This window comes from Glycine max, chromosome 10, assembly GCF_000004515.6.
Source record: "Glycine max cultivar Williams 82 chromosome 10, Glycine_max_v4.0, whole genome shotgun sequence".
In the NCBI taxonomy this organism is placed as follows: domain Eukaryota; kingdom Viridiplantae; phylum Streptophyta; class Magnoliopsida; order Fabales; family Fabaceae; genus Glycine; species Glycine max.
The window spans coordinates 28,148,268-28,154,267 of record NC_038246.2 but is presented as its reverse complement, the minus strand read 5'-3'; positions in this window follow the sequence as shown (position 1 = coordinate 28,154,267).

Genomic DNA, 6,000 nt, shown 5'->3' with positions numbered 1-6,000 from the left:
TCACTATCTTCAGAAAAAAAAAGTTCATCATCGGATCAATTAAATCAAGGAAATAGCGAGAAAAGTGGCAAGAGATGCCATAAATTGAAGATTTGATTGGATTTTTTCAGGATCACACACTCATTACGCACTTTCAATTTTTCATCACATGTTAAGGCGTTAATTCCCATATATATTCACATTTCCATTTTAGGGTTCATAACTCATAACTTCCACTACTTATTTTGGAGAACACTCTCGCTATACTATACTTCAGATTAAATGGTGCAATTTCATTTCTCTTGCAGCTATCAACAAAATGGGCACTAGTGAAGATGTTGCACCCAAATCAGTACTTCTTGGAAACGATGCCTTTGTGAGGAAACTTCTATTGGCAAAGCCATTTAGTGAAAGGTCCTCCAGAGTTTCTTCCACTCGTTACTTCAGTGATGAGTCCAGTGCGGTACCATTCACATGGGAAGAGAAACCTGGAACACCCAAAAAATCACCAACCTTAGACTTTGTTCCACCCCTTACTTCTCCACCACCAGTCACATTGAGACCCCTTCATGGACCAAAAATACCTTCTCCAACGACTCACCGAAGATCATGCTTTTTTAAGAGCCCATGGAGAATCCTCAAGACTAAGAAAGTTGGGAAGGCATTCATCAAGGGAAATGATCAGCATGATGATGCTCTAGAGAGTTTAGATCATGAGAGTCTCTTTTCTTGAGAGGATGAGGATTTTTTTTCTACGCCTTATGCTTCAAATGCTTCATCGCTATCCTTTATAAGTAATCATTCACCAGCTTCCTCCAAAGGGTCCGTGTCGTCGTCTTCAAAATTATTCAATTTTGCAAAAGGGGTTATTCATAGACAGCTTTTTCGGTTGTCATTCTTTTATACTAGTTGAAAGAGGGACATTTCGTGCCTCTGTATTTTTATATAATGTTTTTTTAATTTAATTTTTAAATAAAAAAGCAGTTGAAGATAAAAAAAGTAGTGACAACACAGGTACATTGTGAAGGTTTATGAAAGAAATGAAAATAGTTATATATATTGAAGGATAATTTATTAGATATATTACTACTTTTTAATTTGTTATTTCTGCAAGTGTCTCCTTTGTGTAATTTTTTTTAGTTTCTCATTTTACCCTTTTTAAAATTGTGTGTGCAGCCCTTTGGATTTCATTAATAGTAGAATATTATTATAAAAACATTGGAGTTGCCACAGTAAAACATTTTCCTACCTTAAATATGGGTAAAATGGAGAATCGATAGACAAAATAATAGGTGTGTATAAAATGCCCCTTTGTCAAGCTGACATCCTTTTGATCTGTTAGCAAGTGTTTTTCTTTTTTGCTGAATTGGAAGGGGCAAACGTGTTAGAACAAAGTTACAACAAAACGCGCCCCACAGCCAGAACTAGATCAACTTATACGACGGAAACCATTACAACTTAAGTCCCCCCTCCATGAACTCAACAACAAAGTGGGGAGCAGAAAGAAAAACAACATTATTACAAGAATTTGCTAAACCAAACTTGGCGAAGGAATCTGCCACTTGATTAACTTACCGAAACACATGATCAATCTTGGAGAAACATAAATCTTCCATCCTACATCTGATTTCCTACGCCACTAACAAATGATTTTGGTCTTGGCCATCAGTCCTTGTAGAGATATCCACCGCTTGTCTCCGATCCGATTCTTTTATCCGCTCATCAAAGCCGAAAATATGAGCATGTCTTAATCCACAAGCAATAGCTTGGATTTCTGAGCAAGAACCAAACAAAGATGAGATTCCACACAGAAACCTCCCATGTTCATCTCAAAAAATGCCACCTCAAGCCGCGTGACTCCAATCGACACCTCAAATTCTTTAATTTTTTAAAGAATTTAAAATCGTAATATTTAAGTTAATTAAAATATCCTAACAAAATACTGAAATTTCAATTTCTTCTCAAATTCTTTATCCAAACCCCTTATTTAATGAGAAACAATTAAAATCCTTTAAAAATTAAAATTACCCTATTAAATTTTTCCATCCAAACAAACTGCAAAACTTACAGAATATGTCTTTCACATATCCACCTCTACCAATAGCTGTTTTGATTCTAACAGCTGGTTGAGTGTTAATGGCAATGATATCTTTCCACCATACATTTCACTCCCTAAAGTCATATGTGAAGACAATATTACATGCATTGTTCAGGTGAAAGAATGATACATCAAAGTAGATAAAATAAAGCATATTTTACCTAAGTTTTTTTTCACCCATGATCTTTAAAAGAATGGTGATATAAATGTACAACAATTTTGTTAGCATGAAAATCTAGAAGATCTCTTTACAAAGTTGTTGTCACACTGGATTTTCGTAGCAAGGATTTTAATGAGGTATGTGATAACCTATCAAAAAATGGTGTACTCTTTTTTATTTACTAATTTTTATCCTATAGGGTTTTTCTTCCAATATCTTCCTTTATATTTATATTTATTTATCTATTGTAACTCTCAGAGTTACCTTTTGCATGTATAAATAAGTTAGTCCTCTTGGAATAAATACAGACAATTATCATAAGGACACATACAAAATATTGTTATCTTTGTTATGTAAAATCTGATTAATTTATGAAAATTAAATTTTAATATACTTGGTTCAACATGAGTAGAAGAATTCCTTAAAAAATGATTGAAATATGGGCAAAAGTTCAAGAAATAGTACAATGTAATCGATGCGAGTAATTTCAATTGGATTGTTCCAAAAAAAAAATGTTATTATAGAAGTGTTGTCCTAGATAGGATTTCCTCCACTTTAATGTCCGTATGCACCCTTTTATCTTTTTTTTTAAAGAGTTTATTTAGTTTTTAATTTTTTTGTGGTTTACATACTTTATTTTGGATAACAAAAATTGAGTGAAGTTTTTAATTATAATAAAATTTATTTTTTTAATATTTTTTATTAAGAAATAATTTATGGCAAAAATAGTTGCATTGCATACGAAAATAGTTGCAATATTAATTTTAAATTATCAAAGTTGAATTACTAATTTCTTTAAATAAATTATTTATAGAATTAAATTTCCGAAAATAAATAATAAACTAAAAAAACATGAAAAATAATCAGATATAAAAATAGATAATTGTTACGCTAATTAATTTAGAAATTAAATTTTTAACATAATTAAACCATTTCCGTGTTTTAATATTATTTATATTGCAAGTTTTACACGATTGTTATGTACTATAATTGATTTAAAATTAAATTAATTTAGTTTCATCCAATAATCTGAATTCAAAAAAATAGAATAAAAAAATGAATGTCCCAATTTACATGCTTCTTATATATATAAATATATAGAACTAATATAGTATATAGTAATTTTACACTTTTGTATGCTTTATAATAGAACAATATGTATTATACTTGATTTAATTGATTAAAGATTTTATTTTGAAATAGCATATAATCTCATAGAATCAAACCTTCTTACTAATTAATGTTTTTACGACCTTGGTTAATAAACTAAAAAGAGTAAGGGAACATTTGTTTCACGGACAATTTTTTTAATCTTGGGAATATAACATGGAAATATTATTTTCGGGTATTATTAAAAGATGTGTTGGGTTAACTATTAAAATTGGTTGGGATTATTTTGAATACTCCTAGGAATGATTACACATATGTTGACTTATTTTTTCCTGGAAATATGTTATAATTACTAAAATATATTTATTATTAAAATATCTTTTTTAAGTTGTCATTCTTTTATACTAGTTGAAAGAGGGACATTTAGTCCCTCTGTGTGTATTTTTATATAATGTTGTTTTTTTAATTTTAATTTTTAAATAAAAAACAGTTGAAGATAAAAGTAGTGACAACACAGTTACATTGTCAAGGTTTATGAAAGAAATGAAAATAATTATATATATTGAAGGATAATTTATTAGATATATTGCTACTTTTTAATTTGTTATTTCTGCAAGTGTCTCCTTTGTGTAATTTTTTTTAGTTTCCCATTTTATCGTTTTTAAATTTGCGTGCTGCCCTTTGGATTTCATTAATAGTAGAATATTATTAGTGAGTCATCAACAAAGGAGGAGAAGGACGAAAACATTGGAGTTGCCGCTGGAAAACATGTTCCTGCCTTAAATATTGGTAAAATGGATAATCGATAGACAAAATGTATATGGTGTATATATAAATGCCTCTTTGTGAAGCTGACATCCTTTTGATCTGTTCACAAGTGTTTTTCTTTTTCGCTGAATTGGCAGAGGCAAACGCGCCCCATAGCCAGAATTAGATCAACTTATACGATGGAAACCATTACAACTTAAGTCCTTCCTCCATGAACTCAACAACAAAGGGGGGAACAGAATGAAAAACAACATTATTACAAGAATTTGCTAAACCAAACTTGGCGAAGGAATCTCTCACTTGATTAACTTACCGAAACACATGATCAATCTTGCAGAAACATAAATCTTCCATCCTACATCTGATTTCTGTTGGTTAATTTGAAAATCGAGATGATACTGGATAAATCTGAAGTCGTGTATAACACTTTCAGATTGAATCAAATTTCGGGGTTCAACCAAAATTGTTCAATCGGATAAAATCAGAAGATTATAATTCAAGAGTTTTATTTTGGTCTTGTATGTTTTGTCACCCGTTATGCTTTCTGAACCAGAATGATTATTTATGATCAAAGAACAGGTGGTTTTTGGCGGTTGATGGAAGTTTTTTCTTTTTTAAAAACTCCCGTTGATGGAAGTTTTAGTAACTTCCATGTAACTTCCAACCGTTGATGAAAGTTTTAGTAACTTCCATGTAACTTCCAAAATTTGTCTAAACCGAACATCTCGTTATTACATTAAAACAAGCATGCACTCTTATTTTAACATAATAAAGAGATCAATTACACTAAAATGTCCAACAAACCTCCCCCATTTTAGTGTAATTACCGATCAAATCACCAAAGTCATAACATACAACAAACTACTGCATAGATGAAATATCGTGACGATTGAATTTCATCTTAGCAAATTACACGTTTCAAATATTCGAATATCAGGTGTCACTAAGGATTGAACCCTTTCTATTCATAATGAATACATGAAGATAATCTGCACAATAGTTTATAACATTACTCTTGCTCGACACTAGTTATTAGCCTGTGTCCCTATCCTTCATAAGCATATCAAAGCCAAGTTCCAGCTTCTTGAAGCGGCTAAACTTCATGCTTATATAGGTAGTCCTTTTCTTTCTTGCACCTGCAAATGCAATTTTTCAAAAGAACCATTGAGAAGTTATACTTCAACCTCCCTAACTTACAGAACCGAACACATTCCTTTTGGGATACTTTCGATGATGTGTTCCAATCTCTACATGTTAAGCTTTCCACATTGAATTCAGCACCTAATGTCATATTAGCTGGGAATTGGGTATCTTAACATAAGAGATTTCAGATGGACTTTAATCCTAATCCCACAGCCGACCTTTTCACGAGATCTCTACTTAACCCTTTGGTTAAATGATCGGCCAAATTATGCTGAGTTCTCACAAACTCCACTGATATCACACCATGCATGATTAACTCCCGAATCATGTCGTGTCTAACACCCAAGTGTCTAGACTTCCCATTATACACTTGACTATATGCCTTAGCCAAAGTTCATATGGGGTAACCTTATTCCTTTTTTAGGAATTCGGTTCAACAAGTAACAGGTTGTCAACATAGCCTCACCCCAAAATCCTTCACTTAAACCCGAATAGGATAACATGAAATTCACCATTTCTTTCAAGGTTCTATTCTTCCTTTCGGCTACACCATTCTATTGTGGTGTATAGGGAGCTGTAGTTTGATGTATTATTCCAGTAGATTGAAAATAAACCGGATCATAATACTCACCTCCCCTATCCGTACGAAGAGTTTTGATTAGCCCATTTTGATGAAGTTCTACCTCTTTCTTATAAATTTTAAATTTATCAAGAGCTTCATCTTTTGTATTTAATAAATATA